The 21,878-nt window shown below is 32.2% G+C and overlaps 1 protein-coding gene across 3 annotated transcripts in view; it reads left to right on the forward strand.

The window, feature by feature from the left end:
- Window positions 1–21,878, forward strand: part of LOC145948999 (uncharacterized) — an 85,347-nt gene that overhangs the window by 16,615 nt on the left and 46,854 nt on the right. Inside the window, exon 1 of one of the 3 annotated variants that reach the window (XM_083058657.1) lies at window positions 6,637–6,875. The exons of the other annotated variants lie outside the window; for them this stretch is intronic. The gene's annotated coding sequence lies outside the window, so the exon portion shown is untranslated. Of the gene's footprint in view, window positions 1–6,636; window positions 6,876–21,878 lie in introns of those variants that run through there. 3 annotated transcript variants of the gene reach the window in all.

Raw genomic sequence — 21,878 nt, forward strand, 5'->3', positions numbered from 1 at the left:
ACAACGAAATTGAAATCTTGATGGATGAGGAAAGGGAGGATTTTTAACGAGAATTCTGAACAGTTTTTCGGAATCACAAAGACGCGAAATGCACGTCAAAGAATGATGATGTAATGATACAATGACCTCTTTCAAATATCGAAGGACTGAGGTAATATTGACGACTAGGGCAACGTATGCGATGGCTTCCTTTGAAATCGATAAACATCAGAGGAAAACCGGCGACTATTCGATAGCCAATATACAGAGGAATGGCGGTAGGAATTGGGAGAGAGAGAAAGAGGAAGAGAGAGAGAGAGAGAGAGGGGGGGGGGGAGGTTTGATATTTGCGAAAGTTTATCGACATGCATGGTCGAAGGATTTCATCCACAATGAAACCACACGCGTGCACTAAATTCATGCTTCAAATAATACGATTATGTATCTGAATAAATTTTCTTAATTTTATAGTAAAAATAAAGTTTTTCATATATAGCAATATCTCTCCCTCTCTCAGAAAAGAATTGATTTCTACAATACTTACACTGAGAGAATTTTCTCTTAGAATTTACCCTGAAAATCATGGTAATCGTGGAACATTATGGTGTGGAAAAAATTTTATGAGAATTTTTCTGATTAATATTTATCACAATAAAAATAATAATTATCACAATAAAATATAAAACATATTTGATTAATTTTACTAAACTGCATAGTAAAATATTAATCAGAGAAATTCTCATAAAATTCTTTCCATACCATATTGTCCCACGATTACCATGATTTTCAGGGTAGATTCTAAGAGAAAATTCTCTCTGTATATTCTTTGAAGCAAAATATCTTAATTTGGAGAATCTTGAAACGATATAATGATACATGAAAAACAAGTCAGCAAATATAAATAAAATCAGCAAATATGTATTTTTAATTTGCTTTGGCAATTTGGAAATATGTTTATTTTAACATAACTTATTAATAATACAATGGGGAAAATCTTATTGTTTTCGATTATTGTTTCTCTCTTTATAAATTCAAATTTGCTTGAATTGTCGAATTTATTTATTAAGTTTCCACGAGTAAAAATATATAAAAACCGTAATATAATCAAAGATCAGCTATCGAGATAAACAGTTTATATTTCATCTTATATGTATATAATATAGAGAACAAAAACATAATTAATTACGAATTTTTATTACGGTCGTGCAATAATGACACGAAAGAAGATTATTTAAATTGGTGACTGATTATTAAATTCTCCGGGGCCGCAAAAGTGCATATTTATATATGTGCGATATTTGCGCAGCGAAATGAAACGCAGGTAGAATATTTCATACGGTACTCATTACGATAAACAAATTTCCAGCGGCATGTGTATATGTTATCTGTGAGTGTGAACGTGCCGGATTATAGGATATTAAAGAGACGGAATGTTATAGAGAGTATTGTTATTTTTAATTTTTAATGATAAAAAATCGATATTTGCTTGCACATTTCAGTGATGTTTGTGACTGTTTAAATTGTAGCTTATTGAGAAGACAATGAATATAAAATTATAAACAATTGCAGACAATTACAAATATTAATTATATAATTATGTATAATATAATATAAATATCCAAATATACAATGAGAATTATATATTTTAAAGTTTAACAAAAGCTTTATTGTGTAATAATTACAATGAAAAATTACAATAATAAGTAGCGATTATACAATTATAAATTATATTGCTAGGAATTATATTATAATTTCTTTTTTCTTATTTGTGGAAGAGTGACGAAGAGAGAGTGTATGACGTTATATGAAATAGGTGTCACTTGAACAAATTCCGCATTCCGAGTATGATTTACAAGGTGCGAGTACTCGAAAACAAGCTGTTTAGGAAACGCGACGGTAGTATTGTCTGATGTAGGCTTTAAAGGGATAAACTTTAATGCTTTCTATGCACTATGTTATCTTTATCGTCGGATTTGCTAACATTGTGGGAAGAGATGCAGCTGCGAATCCACATGCCGAATTTCTAGGATATCCGTATGTTTTCTCCCTCTCTTTCTGTCATTGAGAAAGCAACTGTTATATAAACTAGACATTTATCAAAACAAACATTTGTCACAACGCGGTGACTTGCTGTAAGAAAATTATGTTGCTTTCTTATACACATGTGATTTCTTATCAATCTCAAATAAATGACTATACTTCTATTTCTATTAAAGCACTCTGGCTCGAGGAAAAATATCCTCATCAATCCTTACATCACCCTAAAAACTGCCGTCAGAGTTATTGACATATTGATTCAATTATTTTTTCTTTCTCAAGTCAATTTACAAGCTTCCATGCCGTTTCATATTTGGCCTATGAATTTAATAATAAATATAAGATTGTTATATTTTTTCCTCGCGCATTTAATATTAAATTTTTAATTACCTTTCCCAAAATAAGATGAATACCTTTTAAACAATTAAAATGTTTATAATTTACCGTGATTACAAACAAAACATAAATATATATGGACGTGCCAAAAATTTTAAGATTTGCGCAATTTGAGTATTGAAATGGTGCCAAAATTTTTCTCTGAAATACCTACGAATTCACTTTATAAAGGAACGCAGATGCTTTTCATGAAAATTTCCGCTTTTCGGAACGATGAGTAATATCAACACTTCGTAAAATTTATGATATTTTCTAGCTGAAACTGTGGAAAAACACGTTTTTTCCTTTTGTATTTCTTTGTAACTTAGGTTTTGATCGGGGTTTTAATTAAAGAGATTTTATCGCAAGCAAAATAAGAATTGAATAATACTGACTGTATCAGTCATGGACAAAAGTTACAACCATCGCGGCAAATCTTCAACTTTCTCTCCCATCCTCTTTCTACAACATTTGCGGAAAGCCGACCCCAAAAGGATATTCGGGCGAACGACGTGTCCGGGAAATCCACTTTAACCGTACAAATCCAAGCGAACCGCGCGTGGCAAAGGCTGTCTTTATCTACTTCATCCTCGATTACCTAACGCGATTTTGCACGCTGGAATTTCATTAGTACGGTACATAATGTAAACGAGTAATGGCTCAAAATTATTTCTCACCTAAGATGCTTTCGTGTAATTCTTTGACAAGAGTAATCGTATAGCAAAAGCACGGTACGTACGGTAATGAACAGTAATTATTCGTACTCGTTCTTCATTTTCATCTAGGAAAATGTATCAATAGTTATTCAAATAATTATTTGAATAAAGAGCAATATTGAATTATTTATTAACGTCTCAGTAATTTATCGAATAAAAAATTCGGTGAACAATGATCTAATCAAATCTAAAAATTTCCTCTAATTTAAAAAATCACGAAACGAAAATTAAATTTGCTTTAAATTTAATAATCTTAAAAAATTTTGAAGTAATTAATAATTTTAAAAACTTATTACACACACACACACACACACACTGGTGGATCCTGGGGGGGGGGTAACCCCCCCCCCTGCAAATTAAAAGAAACAGTTTTGCTGAATTTGTTTAAAAAATATAAATAAAGAAAAACAAACATTAAAGAGCTATCGACGTCAGGATCCGCTAGTGTATATATATAAGATACACTGTAAATTATACTCATTACGCATTCAAGGAGTGAAGTATAGATTAAGTCAGACATAGGACGAAATGATGAGATAATTTCATTGCACGAAAATAATTAGGTGAAATTCTTTATATCTATATTATATCTATATAATATATATATAATATATATTATATTGTATATAATATATATTATATAGATACAAAGAATTTAGCCTAATTATTTTCGTACAACAAAATTATCATTATTTCGTCCTATGTCTGACTTAATCTACACTTAACTCCTTGAATGCGTGATGAGTATAATTTACAGTGTATCTTATACATACATATTGTATATATTATATAGATATAAAGAATTTCGTCTAATTATTTTTGTGCAACGAAATTATCTCATCATTTCGTCCTATGTCTGACTTAATCTACACTTAACTCCTTGAATGCGTAATGAGTATAATTTCCAGTGTATCTTATAATTATATATATATATATATATTTTATATATATATATTTTATATATATATATATATATATAAGTATAACATACACTGTAAATTATACTCATTATGCATTCAAGGAATTAAGTATAGATTAAGTCAGACATACGACGAAATGATGAGATAATTTCGTTGCATGAAAATAATTAGGCGAAATTCTTTATCTATATAATATACACATATATATATATATATATATATATATAAAAGTATAAGATACACTAGAAATTATACTTATTACGCATTCAAGGAGTTAAGTGTAGATTAAGTCAGACATAGGACGAAATGATGAGATAATTTCGCTGCACGAAAATAATTAGGCGAAATTCTTTATATCTATATAATATATACAATATGTATGACTTAATCTATACTTAATTCCTTGAATGCGTAATGAGTATAATTTAGAGTGTATGTTATACTTTTATATATATATATAATATATATATAAAATATATATGTAAAAAATATATATATATAATTATAAGATACACTGGAAATTATACTCATTATGCATTCAAGGAGTTAAGTGTAGATTAAGTCAGACATAGGACGAAATGATGAGATAATTTCGCTGCACGAAAATAATTAGGCGAAATTCTTTATATCTATATAATATATACAATATGTATGTATAAGATACATTGTAAATTATACTCATTACGGATTCAAGGAGTTAAGTATAGATTAAGTCAGACATAGGACGAAATGATGAGATAATTTCGTTGCATGAAAATAATTAGGCGAGAAATTCTTTATATCTATATAATATATATATATATATAATATATATATACACTGGTGGATCGGGGGGGGGGGGGGGGTTAACCCCCCCTTGCAAATTAAAAGAAACAGTTTTGCTGAATTTGTTTAAAAAATATAAATAAAGAAAAACAAACATTAAAGAGCTATCGACGTCGTTGATCCTGGAATGAAAGCTAATCATGAAACCAAAAATATTAAATAAAATAATTTTGCAAACCCCCCCCCCCCCCCATTATCGACGTCAGGACCCGCTAGTGCACACACACATAAGTCATAAATTAAGTTATTAAAGCTACACTAGAAACAGTAGTACAGTAAAATTTAATAACGAAATAAAAAATTAAACGTGAAAACTCTCGCAAATGCGAGACCTGGCTTTTTGACGAGATCAGTTTCGGCGAACGTAATAATTTTGCAATGCGTTACCTTCCACGCGAGAAAGTGGTTTTTGATAGACGACGAAATTGGAAGCATGAAAATTGCATTGTTTCGCTTTTCCACTTGATGCACGTCGACGACTTAGGGTGCGTGGGGTAACGACAAAATGCGCAGGGGTGCAACACCTACGCACGGAGGTGCGTGGTGCCATTCAGTTATATAAATCACAATGTCCGGCATACGCGTTTTCCTCCACGCGAAATCGTTGGTTGGCGATCTATTTATATTTCCACGAAGGTCTCCCTGCGCGGAAAGGGGGTGAGAAAAGTCGAGGCGGCGTCATACGACACCAGATACCTCCCTTGCATAGAGTTATTTTTAGAACTCCCCCTGTTGAGTCGCTTGCTTCGAAAGCGAGTAAGTCCAGTTTTGACAAAATATGTATCTTATTCCTTTTCTTAGACTTTAAAAGCTGAATTAATGTGATGTATTGATTTTAGCACTAGATTATTATAATTTTAATTATAACATTTTAAATTATATAAAGTACATAGTAGTATATTGGATATTTCTGTAGAAAGAAAATTTCAATTAAAATTATATAAATAATAATATATATTATATAATAGCGTTTTATACGAACGAGAGACGCGGAAAATGTGACAAGCGAATATTGTCAGGAATATTAATGATATAAAAAAATAAAAATTGGGAAAAATGAAGTGTTTTAAGGGATGCAGCTTCAGAAATATTATAATATACTACTTTCTTTGTAAAGCTGCTGTGATGGGGGGATTTTAAGGTAAATTTCCCTTTTTTAATAAAAAAAATGTATATTTATCAATTTTGAATATGCATATTCAGAAGAGTAGAGTTCATGATTATAAGAGATGATTATATATATATATATATATATATATACTTATATATATATATAAAGAACAGTTGTAGTTATATTGTCGATCTCAAAATTCCCTTAGCGACTTCACATTGAAAAAGTAAATTTAATATGTGAAAAATTGTTTCCTAAAATATTACAACCTAACCTAACAAGATTAAATATCATATAAATTTTATAATTTACAAAATCATAAAATTACACAACAAATACAATTTTATACCAATTTATTATTCTTCTCTTCTCACATTTATCATACAAGTCGAGCTTTGTAAAGAGGTGAAAGACACCATGGAGTCGAACGATTCGTTTGACCCAGCGGTGGCTTACCTGCCTACCTGCTTACTCATCTACCTGCGACATCCGAGGTCGTGACACCTACGTGACGATGCTTACCTCGTTTAGCAAGGTGCGTAGAGGTGTCCGTGAGAGAGCGCGCGTCCCCCGCACCTGCGGCCACGCTTGCGCGAAGGACCACGCAGCCGGGAATGGTGGTGGCGGGTGACCAGGAGAGAGGGTGCGAGGTAGCCTGCTACGGCCGGGTCGACGTCGACGAGAGCCGTCAGAGCGGCGTCGCGACGCGAGCTTTCCGCGTCCGTCGGTTTCGCTGATAGCGCGCGCTAATAATTCAAATCCGGTACAGGTGTGCTCCGCTCGACCGGAAGGACCGAGAGGAATCCTTACCTGTTACATTAACGAACGAAGACATACCGCGACGGACGGCCGTCGTGGCCGCGGAGAGGTCCACATCGCGACGTCGTCGAAGGCGCCACGGCGGCGTAACAGGTACGCGTTATCATCCATCTTTCTTTCTTTCTTTCGCGATACCCTCAGATCTCTCGAGATTCTGAAATAAAAAAGATGAACTCGGAGCCATTCGTATTCCTCATTCGTACAATTCATGATACGATACTGTTTTCCTACGACGGAACACCGCGTTTCGCGGTGGATTTCCTGTTGCGTTGCACTACAGCGACGTCCTGCGCCTTCGATATTATATCGCCTATCGCACATCGATGTTATATCGCCAAATAATCGATAACGATCAAATGTAATCGATCAACCCAATTGACCGTGGTGACTAATGAACATTCGTAACTTTCGTGTCTCGTTGAATTAATTGCTATGTCCACGTACACAGTTTGCTATCTTGATTCGCAGCGTAATGGTCGACCGTTTTATCTCTGATCATGAATGGTTGCAAAAACGTTGAAAGTTAACGATAGCTGTATATACATATAACAAATCAATTTCAAAGATTAAACTTCTCTCTCTCTTTCTTTTTTCTTATTTAATTGTAATTATAATTGTCATTTCTTTAATTATTGAGATTAATGATTTGTCTTTACATTACTTAAAGCAATAATTTTCATTTTTTTCTAACTTTTTAATTTTACAAATTGTTATAAAAAGTTATTAAAGATTTACTTCTTAATTATTAATATTATTAAAAAATATATACTATTAATTTTTGGCATTAAAAATGATTTTATTTTGTAGTTACTTAAAAATATGATTATCGCTTAAGATTAGAACTTTTCTCATTTAATTGTTGTCTAACTATTAGAATATTTTATTATTTTGGGACATAAATTGTGTAATAAAATCACATCGCGTAGTTTGAAACGTAATTCTCATAAAATTGTCCGCAACATTTCGATAGAACAATCGAATATATACACTATATTTAACTTGGTATTATTGGAAAGTAAATAACTCATCGACCTAGCTAAATCAATTCTATCTTTTTGATCGAATTGAAAATAAATTTGTTCAAATATTAGTTAAGTACCCCATTTTCAACAATATTCGCGAAAATTCGCGACCTTATAATGAACTCAACGCTTGAAATAATTCAAAGGCATGAAATCTCTCTCGAGAAAAATACAATAAGTCGGATCTAATGAATTCCATGGATATCTTTATATTAACTAATCGTGTCATATTTTCTATATTTGTAAAATACAGTTTACATTGAAATATACTATCGCTTTGCGGTTTGACATACTGGTCGAAACAGAATCCACAATCATGTAATTTTGTAGTGAAAATGTATAGTAAATGAAATTTTAATATCTTGTATGCATAAGCGAAATAATCTGTATTGAAATATCAATGAATAGTGATAGTATTTTCTTTCAAAATTCATTATTTTCAAGGGAAATTGAATCTCTCATTACGAATAATTGATTGTTTACCAATATTCATACACAAAATTATCAATTGCCATATACAAAGTATAAAATATCAAAACTATGATTAATTTTCACGATAAATTTTTCCTTGAGCAAAATTCTTTTGTTATCACAAAAAATTTCAATTATATATATCTCAGAGTAATATAATATATAATACAATATAATTATATAATAGTATATAAAACAACATACAAATAGTTTCAGAGTGCTTGATTTTATAATGGGAAAAAGAAAAAAAAAACAATTTTTCTCAAAATAATCAATTGAATTTGTTATTAAAATTGAAATTAGTTTCTTGAATTATATGACAGTTATTTACATATGTAATGAATCGATTGGTTTCATATACGACATCAAAATTTACACGGGTTTTAAAAATTTATAATTAATATAGTGAGAAAAGAAAAAAATTTATAGTCTCTGTTTTTCTCTTTCTTTTTCTGTGATATCTTTCAGAAATATATTGACTATGCTTGTGAAGAGCTCATAACCGTAGCTCTCTAACCGGCTAATAAAGATCCAGAATGACTCTTTAAAAAACGCGTTTCTATGGGATATCAGTTCTCGAGTGAATGCGTTCGGAGCATTTCTGTAAGGTTCTATGAAAGATTTTAATAGCGTAAAATATGAAACACTCGCGCTTTTTCACGATTATTCAGTGACACGGATGAGCGTTGCATTCGATACGAGAGCACTCAAGTAATAATAGTTATTCGAGCGACAATAATTCTTATTAGGACAAGAATCAATATCGATTATTCTGCCAAAAAAAGGATTCAGATGATGCAATCTTGAAATAAAGAAATATAATGCTGAATACGATGTTAGCACGATAGAATAATATCTATAATTATATATAGATATATAACATAGATATATTTAATAGTATGACTATACTTTTTCTATAATTAATGAGTTAAATAAAAATATAATAAGTTTCGATCATATAAATTACTAAAATACGCAAGCAGTAATAAAAGGTTTATCTCTAATGTATGATTATCGCGAAATAATATTATATTTTATAAACGCACTTGTGTTAAGCGATAAGAATTTTATAAATTTTTAATAATTTAATTTTAATTCGTTGCTTTTATTTAAATTACTGCTCGAAATAATGTTATTCAAGACTGCTGTATTATTGTATGAAAAATTATTCCAAGACAAATTATATTACTAGTGAAGAACGATATGTCGCCTCGTGAGAACTTTGTTTAAGGAAGATTAGTGCCGATCAGGAACGACAGTTGTTCAAACAAAACTTTATACGGATAAAGAGCCCTATTTTTCTGGAAGATATAGATCCATTCATCATCGTTATCCGTCACTCGAAACTTCGCTAGTCTACGCTACTCTTATTTGTCGCAAACTTTAGTTAAAACTTGCAAGAGATGAGATTTCCCTGAGAAGCTGGTGGCTATGTTTCGCATAAAAAACACACCGTTGTCGTGAATTAGGCCGCGACTGTCGATGACGAAACACCGACGAGCGAAGAAATTGCTACCGTTTAGGAAGCAGATCCGCCATAAATCGATTACGCGATAACAATATTAAAAAGCTATTCATGAAGTTTCGCTATCGTGCCATAGCCATGCTAATATTTTCGCTCTTCACAAAAGATACTCGCATATTCGTATGAATATTGATATTTCAGCGAACGATTATACGAGTATCGGTTATTAACTTAAAAGAGAGGAAAAGAGAGACAGAGAAAAAATCTCGTGCCTTCCAATATTTATGGTAATCATAATCGCTGTCCGAGTGAATTCTCTGAGTGCATCGAATCATCTTACAACTAAATCATATGAGTCGCAAACCTGAGATTATCGTTCCATAAATGCTTTCCATTAATACGAACCATAAGGCAGATCAGTGATGCGAATAATTCTATCTTGCCAGACAAAGAAAAAGCTCATGAAAGTACATTTTATATAAAATTTAACTGCTACATGTGATTTTTATTTTTACAGATATGAATCTATAAAATTTTTTATGTCATCCTCAAATTTATTGTGTTATGCGTAAATAACTCGGAAGTAAGGAAAGATTTTTATTTTTTCTCACTTTTTTCGACATAATATATAATAATTTATATAATTACAAAATTTTCCTGTTAAAACAATTAATAAAATTTAAAAAATGTATCCGGAAAAGATTCGTGTTTCCAAAATTACACGTCTTTTTACAATTTCTGAATATTTCAGTAGAACAAGTCAACGCATATTCAGCCAAAACTGTACTCTCAGTTGACTAAAGTCAATTTAGAATGCCGAAATGTATGAAAGTGATATCATACCACACATCGTCGTCGAGCAAGTTGTTGTTGCTCGAGATCTATGTGACAGCTGCGTATCGAATTCCTGTTTCGAGTATTCAACAAGTATCCTGCGAGAGACGGTCGGGCGAGAATCGAGCCGACGCGATGCATCGATGTACTCCGAAATTCCGAGTGCCGCATCGAGTCAAGTCTTTAGCCAACACGCGCGCGTACCGGACATTCCGCAATTTAATTGCCCTCGATCGTTCAACATCAACTATCGATAGAAAACTAAAATAAAAAATAAGTTTCGTAAAATATTAATTTCGAGAAGCGTTGCATCGCGCGCATAATACAACAAAATTAAAACCATAAAGTTAGTATTTGTTAAATTCAAATCTGACTGTTGTTTAATTTAAAAACAAAAATAAAAAATTAATAAAATTAAAAAGGAAAAAACACACACACACACGTAAATTATTTTTAATTATATTGTACAGTAATATAATGTTTCAATTTTTATTTTTTTGATAGAATTGAGTGTCTAAGAGAGAAAGTAGTGCATTTCTAGGCACTATATTGAACTACATATCCGTCTTTAATGTAATAAAGCATGTTTAATGATAGTGAAGATTGATAATATGTGAGGCCATACTAGGCGATATTCGCCGTATAGTAAAACGTGATATCATGATAGCATGAAAAATAAATTTTTAACGAGGTCCTTTCCTTCAGGGAGAGGGTCCAATACGTTTAAATGAAGTATACGAGCTACGATGTCACCTACATTTTAAAGAACGCATGCCTCAATGTCTGAAAGAAACTAGTGCAGGAAAGAGAACGTGAGCGGAGTATTTTATACGCTAACTAGACTGAGATTTCATATTTTTGCTATTACGGTGGACATCACACGTTTCACATAATCGAAAATTCTGCTAGAATTTTGCTCGATTACGACATGTATAATATATAATAAATACATCTCTTTCTTTAGCAACAATATAGCTGTATAAAATAATGTGTAAAGAGATATATATTTTATATCTCTACATACGTCTTGCTAGAAAAAAGATATAATCTCTTTATTTATCTCTTTATTTTTGTTTTTTTTACTGGCACAGTTTTATTCAAAAGATTATTTAAAAGATTTATATAATATAGTCTCAAAATTTATATCTATAATTTAATTTCTTTCTTGTCATAACATATGTGCGTTTCAGCACGGATTATGCAGATTTTAATTGCGCTCGTCACACAAACAATTCAACTGAATTAATTATAGATTATCACCGCGTCGCAACTTAACGCTTTAATGTCGAATTTTATTAAGCTGTACAATTGGCTTAGCTTACACTAAAGATAATTTTTCGAGGTTGAAAAGCTCTCATTCGTGCCGTCAATTGTACCAGAGTACCATTTGCAGCAAACGAGCATGGCTTAGCCGAGGGTAGTTCTCAAGAAAATGCCGTGACCAATTAACGTCAACATTATCCTTTACTGGGAGGGAAGATACATTTAAGACTAGAAAAAGGTAAAGAGATCAGACAAGAAAAGGAGGATATAGATACGATTTAACAGCAATAATAAATTTATCAAGGAGAAGCGAAAAAAGGGACAAAGTGGACATGTCTCTCTTCTCTTATAAAAATTAAATAGATTAAAATGGATTAATAGAAATTTATTTCTGTGAAATTTTCGCGAGTGAAATTCTTTGTTTTATACAATTTTATACATGATTTTAGAGGGCCGTTAGATCTATTTTGTTATATTCATTAATTAATATAGTATATGAAACACCATAATATTGAGTCAATATTTTAAATAATATATATATATATATATTTTTTTTTTACGAATGAAAAGTAAATATTGGAACATCATTATCATTAAAACGTCACATTCGAAAGGTCGTGCTTTTTAACCCGCGACAGTTTACGAAAGTGCGAAATGCTGTTCGCCAACATTCTAACGGAATGCGCAATCTCAAGAACGTAAACTTACGGGAAAGAATGTCGTCAAAAGATGTTGGCTTTTCGTGTCTGAAAAAGAGAGAGAAAGAGAGAGAACAAAGAGAGGAGAGAGCGCACGTCGCTGCACGTCGTTCAATTAATCCCTTCGCTGTAATTGCAACTCGCTCTCGTTATACCCGCGGAATTAAATTCCGCATCTCTTTGGCGCGCGTCAGCCTCCTTCCCGAACATTAAGTCGAGTGAGTCGATTGCTCACATTTCGAGACGGCTCGTTAATCATGCCACAGCTATTTAAGCTGCGGACGAAAGTTTCGTCACGGCGCGGCGCTTCTCTTCGGTGAGGATGCATCTCGACGACAATGATGCCGAACATGGCGAAGTTATACTAATCCCTTTTTAGAAGTTGTCACGAGACACGTTTTAAAGGAAATTAACATTATAGCGAGCTGTTTCTTCTCACTTGATTTCATAAGTATCTTTCTATCATAAGTCCGGATCGAGAAAAATATTTTTTGAAAAAATTTGTCTTTCAAATTACATTTCACATAATTTCTCTCTAAATTCAGAAAAATATTGATAACTCAAAAAGAATTATAGATCTTCTAATTTCCAAAAAATTGTGAAACACTCTCGATCTAATAAGTGTAATTGGACTTCGCATTACTTTATTACAAAATGAAAACAGAAGAAAAATGTGCACGATAGATAAATTTAGCGATCCACTCGCGGCAACGAGTGCGCTTGTTGATTAATGAAACTCGTTTTATTTTATACAGTTTTTTTTCATCGAGCCACTTTTTCGAAATAATGCTCGTCTCTCTTTTCTACTCCGGATACTCGTTTGTAATAGATAAACCCCGAAATTACGGTGAACGTTCCGCTAATGAGGATTTCGTATGCGGCACGTATCTCTCTAACGATTTCATCTTATACATGCAGCACGAACGTGAGTTTCAGTTTAGTAAACCGACACTTGTATACACTTAACGACAGTGTTTCCCTAATTATTTCTCGGCCGTTATCGGTCCATGAGCCTTCATTATTAAATTAACTTCTGCAATTTACCTAAATATCGATTATTAATATTTACGTAGAGAGAGAAACGTAGAGTTTAAATATTTTAACGATGGTAATAATAAAGTTTCCCGAAGCTGCTAGAAATCATTTTTGTGTTGTTTTTCTTATATATAGATACTATAATAAAATAAACTAAGTACTTGTTTTTTTATTTAATTCTTTATCTTTTCAGTTTTTTAATGAATAAATTATTTTTTATTTCTCGACCATTCTCTCTGCATTTCTAAAAGATGCAAATGTTTAGCTTTTAGCCGTATTTTTTTGATAAATAAGTAAAAACATTCCATTATCACGTGCGAGCTAAATTGCATCTTGCTATCAACAGATTAAGGCATTCTATGTAGGGCACTATCTTTTCAATCAGCAATATTGCGTACCATATATACGCGTACGAATGTGTATGAATATTGCAAGCAATCCTAATCTTTTAGATTGTAAGAATCTAAATATATAGATAGATTTTATTTAATTCCAGTTATTTGCCAAGGAATGGACTTGGTTTACAATCCTTTGCCTTAATTCATACATTCATCCACACCATATTATATCTCTTATCCTTAACATCTAAACCTATTTACATACTTAAGCCTATAAACTGTACATCAACCATCTATTCCTTTTCTTATTTCTCTTTCTCTACAATTTTTTTATACCTTTTAACCACTTATACTTAATTATATCCATTTTCTCTAATATTTAATAACCTTTTATACAGTTATTTATCCTTTCCTTCCTCTTACCACCTTCTGAGTCCATTTACTCTCTTTTTCTTTTCCAACCTTTTAAATACATTTCGAGAGGTCCCGGCCACGACGACAGATCGTGTCCAAGTCCTCGTGCCGGTGCTCTTCCGTTTTTCCACTTTCAGTCGGTAGTATTACAAGAAGAATCTAAATATACATTGATTGTGGACAAATTAAAATGCAGTCTGATGACTTTTATCGTTTAATATGTACATATGAAAGCAGCAACAGGTTCCTTTACAGCCTTCGCAAATGTATGTTATATTAGCATTTCCGCATTCTCAGCAGATTTTGTCGAGATATTTTTATTTAACATATATCTATATGTGTGAAATGTAGATTCGGATTTCTCAAAATAATCTATGTATGAAAATTCTCTTCCGTATAAGAAATATTCCTACTATTTGTAGGAATTAAACGCAACTCACGCAAAAAATTTGAATATTTGTAAAAGTAAAAAACCTTTAATTGGGGGAGTTAGATCTAAAAATTATTACAATCACACGGGAAGAGAAGAAAGACGAACATATGTAAGAAAAAAAAGAAGATCAGACTTTTAAATAAATGGAAATCGAAGTCCCTATGCGGAGAGGATCTAAAATGCTGTACATCCCGCATGTTTGATAACGACGTTGCATCTTATTTGTCTTTGCCGTTGAGTATTCGAAGCACATTCGGTGTACGGAACTTCAAGCGCGAATTTGTAACGAACTTGCCGTGCGAGTTGGAAGTGCATCGTGGTCGCATTCTCACCGCTGAGAAACGCGCGGACAGGCGAAGAGGGATGCGAACGCGAACGCGAACGTGTGTTTAACGTTGTCCCGATGTGTAAAGGAATGTCAGAATGGCACCCGAGCCTTCGTGTCGCTATCTGCGTTGCCGCCTATCATCTTTGTGCTCCATTGGCGTGCGCGAACGCGTTGTTCGTCTTGTCTTGAGAGAGAAACCGTGACTCTGCTAATGAATCGACGCTATACTCGTCTGTAAACGGTTATTTAACAAAAGACACGATCGACGAATTCTCAATGGTGTCATACTAGTCTGAATGAATACATTTAGATGTTGGATTTTATTCGCGCGATATTGATTGGTTCTTTATACATATTTTTACCCACGACTCAGCTTCTAAAGAAATTTTAATTAATTCTTAAATTGCAATAAATTATTTAGTAAATTATTTTTAATAATATAGGCTTAGATATATGTATTTATAAATTTTATATCGAAAATACTGAATAAAACTTTATAACTCACAATTTTTGAAAATTACCGAATTATAGAAATTATAGACTATACATAAAAAAAATGAAAAAAAGATTTGTCGCGCGACATTAAGGAATCAATACAATAGCAGATCCTCTAGCTGTTTTCATGACGCGAAAAATGTCAAGAGAAATCATTATTTTTTGCAAGTTTTTAATTTTTCATTAATCTTTGTAACTCTAAATCTCAATTATAAATCTATTAAAAAAAACTCCACCTGAAATTAACTAAAGAATATAATTTTGTTATTTTTTCAACTTTACAAAGTTTAGTTTGCGAAAAGCCCTTTGTTTTAAATTGCTTATCTCGGAAATTATTAATGCCTTATGCTATTTTTGTTCAGGAAAAATTATTTTTAAATCGGCCAGATAATCTACTATTAATAAAAGGACTTTCGACCGTTTTGAGATACTTTGTGCACATATATACATATCATTATAGTTATAATTATAAATTACATTTTATCACAATATCCAGGACGCAATGTCTCCAACTTGACACATTAATCGCGGATTATATAGTCGTTTCTGTTTTCGAAGAACAAATGAAAGCTTTTTGCCGTCCTCTCCGCGTCACTTAACTATCTCATTTCGACCTTTCTTACTGTCATTACTCTCCGTCTCTGGTTTCTGGGAACTTACTTTTACGATTCATATGCCATCTCTCGTACTTTTGTGAACGGACGCGGTTCACTTGGCACGCACAAAGGACGCAAAGAATTGTTTTAGCAGGCAGGTCGATTTCTTGACTTCAGGGCAAGTGAGTGACGGAAAAAAATGGATTCTTCCAGATGAAGCGAGTCGAGGGACTTTATTCCAAAAACGAGCAGTAACATTACGACAGGTCTGTTCTAGGCCTCTTTCATATCGGTCCACTTCGGCTATCAAGCATGATCCCTTTAAGAGCCGCGTAACGGAGACGCCCGATACGTTTGACTCCAATATCGCGATGCGTGATCGATTTTGACGAATAGGTGGCCTCGATTCGGCGTACGCGCATCTTAAAAGTCATAACGTACTTCCCTTATTTTGCCGCACGCGATAATTGCTTACAGTTATTTCCTTGATGTTTCAAAGCGTAATTTCGTTTATTTTCTTTGTTTCTCTATCACGATAATAACTATTAGCTAAAAGCTAAATCATTAGGTAACAATGTAAAGATAAATTATGAGTTATGAGTAGCCTATTTTCTCGCACGCGATGATCATCTAAAATTGTATTAATATCATTTAAATTCTGTTTAATTTATTAACGCTGCGCGTTCTGGTATTATGCATAATAATATTGTATTTTATCATTAAAAGAGAGTAATCTTGAACTAACAATATAAAGCGATATCGTGATTCGCGCACGCGATCATCGCATGACAGTTATTGATATGTCAATTAGTAATAGTTTGATTTATACTACAAATGGAATATTATTTTTATAGTTAAAGATCAAAAAATTTATTTATTCCAAATTGTCTTTCGATCTTTCGATTATTCTGATAGTAATACTTGAATAGATCTACGCATATTTGTGATAACGATCACTCTGTCAATTTTATTTATTCAAATTCTTATTAATTATTAATTACTAAAAAATTTATTATAATACATATAATTATGAAAAACTATCACATTTGATATTTTTATAAAAATTTCTCTAGCTTTTAGAACCATTTTTTTAAAACTCTGTAGCCTTTTAGTAATTTAATTCATCACTGCATGTTTCGAATACCAAAATGATAAATTACTCGGTATTGCTGCTGTAAATGATTTGAATTGAATGCATTGTTAAATCGAATAAAACAAAAAGTTTGTAGACTCTTTTCCTGATTGATCGTGATATTTGTTCAGGAAAATTCTTTCATTGCCTCTCTGCGGCGCGCAATCTTTTTTCGAGAACAACGAGAAAATTTCGCGCGCGAGAAGATTCTCTCGTCGCATTTGCTGTAACACGACGGCCGCAATTACACGCTCGGAGGTTGCACACGGAGATGTTGTATTATAAGATATAAGCTACGCGTGGCATTGGGGAAAGCGAAAGCTCTTCTAGAGCTTCGTCGCGCATTTCGCCTTAGGCGAAACCGTGGTATACACAGGGTGTCTGAAATCTATTTTGCATTTTTTTTTTTTTTTAGAAGTTGAATTTTCGACATTAAATATCTCGGTAACTCGGCTTCGAAAATTAAGATTCTATTAAAACAAAATTCGTTTAAAAAATTTTAAACGAAGAAAATAATGCTTTGTTAAAAATTCATGATTCACGCAGACTCAAGAATTTAGCTTGCGAACAGGCCATTGTTTTTATAATTAAATTTGCAGTTGAAGTTTCGACATTAAATATGTCGGTTAGCCAAACTTAGTCATGAAATTTCATTATAAAAAATACAAAGTTAACTTAAAATTTTACACGAGACAACTAATGCTTTATTATAAATTTATACGATTCAAGAGTTTAGCTTGTGACAAGCGAGTTTTTTATTTATTAATTATTTTAAAACTATCAGTTTTTAAAATTTTATTTTAAATTCCCATTTTACAAATAAGACAAAAAGCAGATGAAAGAAGGAACGATAAATACGAAACACCCTGTATAATGTGAAACAACAATCTTCCTTGCTCAGTTACACGCACGTGGTCAAGAGCTCGTTATCTCGCGTTTCTACCGCACGAAATTGTATTACGAGGAAAATGTTCTTAACGATCATTTAACAAGCGCCTGATTTCATAAAAAGTGTCAAAGACATAGCGATTAATTTAAAATGAAATGCGGTTAAGTTTCATGAGAATGAGTCCTGGGGAGACGCGATTCATAATGAGGCACAATATCATGAACTCTTTTTCGCGATGTGCGCGCACGCGCTCGGAGAATGCTGAATTAAATTAAATTAATGAGGTAATAATCGTAAAAGACACGAAAAAACGCTTTTAATCAGATTAAATTACAGTTCACGAGATAAAAAGATTGTTTTTTAAATAAAAGGATACCTGAGATTAGAACAGTTCATATAAAATTAAATTCAGTTGCTGTAGCATTCACCTATTTATTAAAATTTTTTAATTCTATAATAGAGCTAATTATATATATATATAAAAGTATATTAATTTTGCATATAGATGAATGCTACTGCAGCTGAATTTAATGCACTTTACGTTGAATTTTTTTCCACGATTCACAAGACTTTTTCTTGCGCTGTAGCAGTATTCAAATTCTTCGATTACGGATCAACCGGTTGCTAATCAGCGAATTTTTTGTCGCGACCGGCAACCTCGCGTCGCTTCTGAAATCCGAGATTAAATTCTACTCGATATCGAAGCTGGGTTTACGTGTCCTCAATTCGCTGGCCGTACATGGATAACGTCTTACTTAACCGTTCTGTTGGCTGCTGCCGTCGAGACGAATTTCCATGCATTTGGTTAACAAAATTGGATCGCGGCGAAGCGAGCAGCCGCTGACAATGCAGTTGGTCTCTTGCATATAAGGTTATCTATGTAGTATTTCGTTATCCGCGTTTCCCTTTATCAGTATCATCGATTGCTTATGTCTATGCATTAATTATCTATTAATAATCTATTAATCATACTATACAAAATATTATATTTTTATATCCGAGCAGTCAACGTATACTATATTATTGTATATTTTTTAAAGATTTTTAAAATTTATTTAAAATATGCATACATAACTTTTGTAATTAAAAATAATTTTTGCTTTAATTTCTTTATAATATCAAATTTAGTCAAGTATACATGACTTATGTCTAACGTAATATCGAGGCATTATATTATCTACTCATATCGGATATTAATTCAGATTACTAGTATCGTAGTTAATTATTATTTAATTAGATAATTTTACTTTACTGATCCATGTTAAATATTTTTACGAACATTTTACAAGTAATGTGAAGCATGTAATCTAATTAGCGCGAACGCTATAATAAAATATTAATACGGAGGACTTGTTTAATAATATGAAGCACCGACGTTATTATTTGAACGCATTATAGGATGGATTAATTCGCGCGATATGGAAAGATTGACAATTTTAGGGGCGGAGATGGGGGGGAGAGAATTGATACGTCATCAATATTCGTGAATTGACCGCAAATCATTATGCCAAACGGATCACAACATGACGGGAATAACAAGCAGGATATGTGTAGCGCGTTATCTCGATTCGATTAAAGATTTAACGTGTTACCTCATAAATCATTCCGCCGTAGGAGAGGAACGTGTGCGTATGTATTTTTCAGGAACAGTCAACAACGTCACGCGCACACTGTGTACGACGAAATATTGTGTAAGATATACCGAATGTCAAATTTTAGATAAATCGAGCGGCAGAGATTAGAGATTAAAGCGCGACACTCTTTTTATATATAATTTAAAAGAAAATGAAAAGTTTTCTCTCTCTCTTTCAAATATTGTCCTTCGTGTCTTAAATTAGTTTAAAAAATGTAAAGGGAATATTATTAAAAAAAATATCATGATTAAAATTACGTTTGTAACTGAAGTATTAATTTGTTAGTTAAGCAAAAAATTTTAATTATTTAAAAAAATAAATAAAAAGAAGATATATATATTTAGTTTCTAAACGGCACAAATAATTTTTATTTGAGGTTTCTCTCTTTTTGTCTCACAAAGTGTCTATATTATGTAGCTTTTATGCTAAAATGCGTGTTTTTAGATTTATTTCAAGTACGATATATTTTATATCAAAATGTTAATTTTATATCACTCACATACAATTCTGTAGAAATGTCTGAATATGCGACCCACAAACGCTTCGTATACTTTGTTCAGATATCCCTAGATCAGATATCTATTGCGAAACCTCGATTTCCCAGGGTGACTCACGCGCCGTTGGAAAGACAAACTTGCATCGTCGAACGAAAAGGCAGACGACAGAAATAGTTTTCGAGGATTACTTTCGCAAGTTTGTGTATATATGCGCGAGTGCGAAGTGTTTATACGCGCGCAATCGGAGACACTGAATGTATCTCAAGAATGGGATGCACTATCGGTATTGTTTGGATTCTCGAATCGAAGTGTGAGAGATATTTGTCGTTGGTAAATTGCAATTCTGAAAGAAAGTAATATTTAATTCTAAATTAATTTTAGTTTTTTTTAAGGACGTGAAATTTGTTTTAAATGTGCGAAACGTCAGTGTAAAATAATGACCGATAAAAAATAAAAGATTTAACTGTTGCCATATATAATTTCTAATATCGATATTTACAATAACGAAATTACTTTTTTTATTTGCTAAGAATAAGAATTTTGAAACGCCAAAAATTTTATTATTTTGATTAAAACGTTAATAAAAATCGAAAAATATGAAAAACTTCAATTTTGTTTTTCGCGAACTTTTATAAAATTAAGCCATTATTGCATTGTTTGATTTATATAGAATTAAATTGAAATTATTAGCTTGAAAAAGACACTGTTGGCGAGACGATGATAAAAATCGCTTGTATTGACTTTATTCTGGTTTACTTTTATATCTCGCAATGTTGCACCGTAATGCAGAATGAAGATTGCGAGCTATCTTAGCATCGTTGTTATATATAATTATGACAAAGTATCCTTCGGGACAGGTCAGATTACGTGTACCGCGTTTACTTAAGATATAACAAGAGTTGTTTGCGATCAAAACAATGATGGAATAAATATTAATTAATATTGGAACATAATATAATTCATAATGTTCTGACTTACTCGTGTAATAATCACCGTGAAACTATGCAATTATATAACTTCTTTATTCTTGAAGAAAACGGAGATTTTATAAATGATATAAACGATAATAATAACAAAATGAGAAATATTATTAATATATGATTATTATTAACATTATAGGTATATTATTCTTCATAATGGTTATTATATCATATTTATTGTATCATTAAAGAGAAAATCGTTTTGCGAATTCTCTGATACTTCAATCCTATTTCACAGCTGTACTTCGTTAGCAGTTTTTAATTTTCGCGAGCGGCCTCCTTTCGAAAATTCGATTTTGTTCTTTCGAATATCCTCTGCGTGTGTATGCTTGTTTATATCTCTGGGGAGCGCAATCGGGCGAGAGACGAAAGGAAGAACCGAGAGTAACGAGAGTGTAGGATGAAATTGGTGTGCTGATTGCATAGCGAGTGAAATATCAAATCGATCGATAACCAATTCATCGAATGAGTCGAGAGAGACGTGTTACGAAACTCTCGGCGCTTATGATACGCGTCCTGGAAAATAGATTTTAAAGTTTCAAAATTCCAAACGGCATTTTTTTGCTAAAAAT

Source organism: Prenolepis imparis, unplaced genomic scaffold (genome assembly GCF_030444845.1).
Source record: "Prenolepis imparis isolate NDT839.2.m4 unplaced genomic scaffold, iyPreImpa1.0 SCAF_2, whole genome shotgun sequence".
NCBI lineage: Eukaryota > Metazoa > Arthropoda > Insecta > Hymenoptera > Formicidae > Prenolepis > Prenolepis imparis.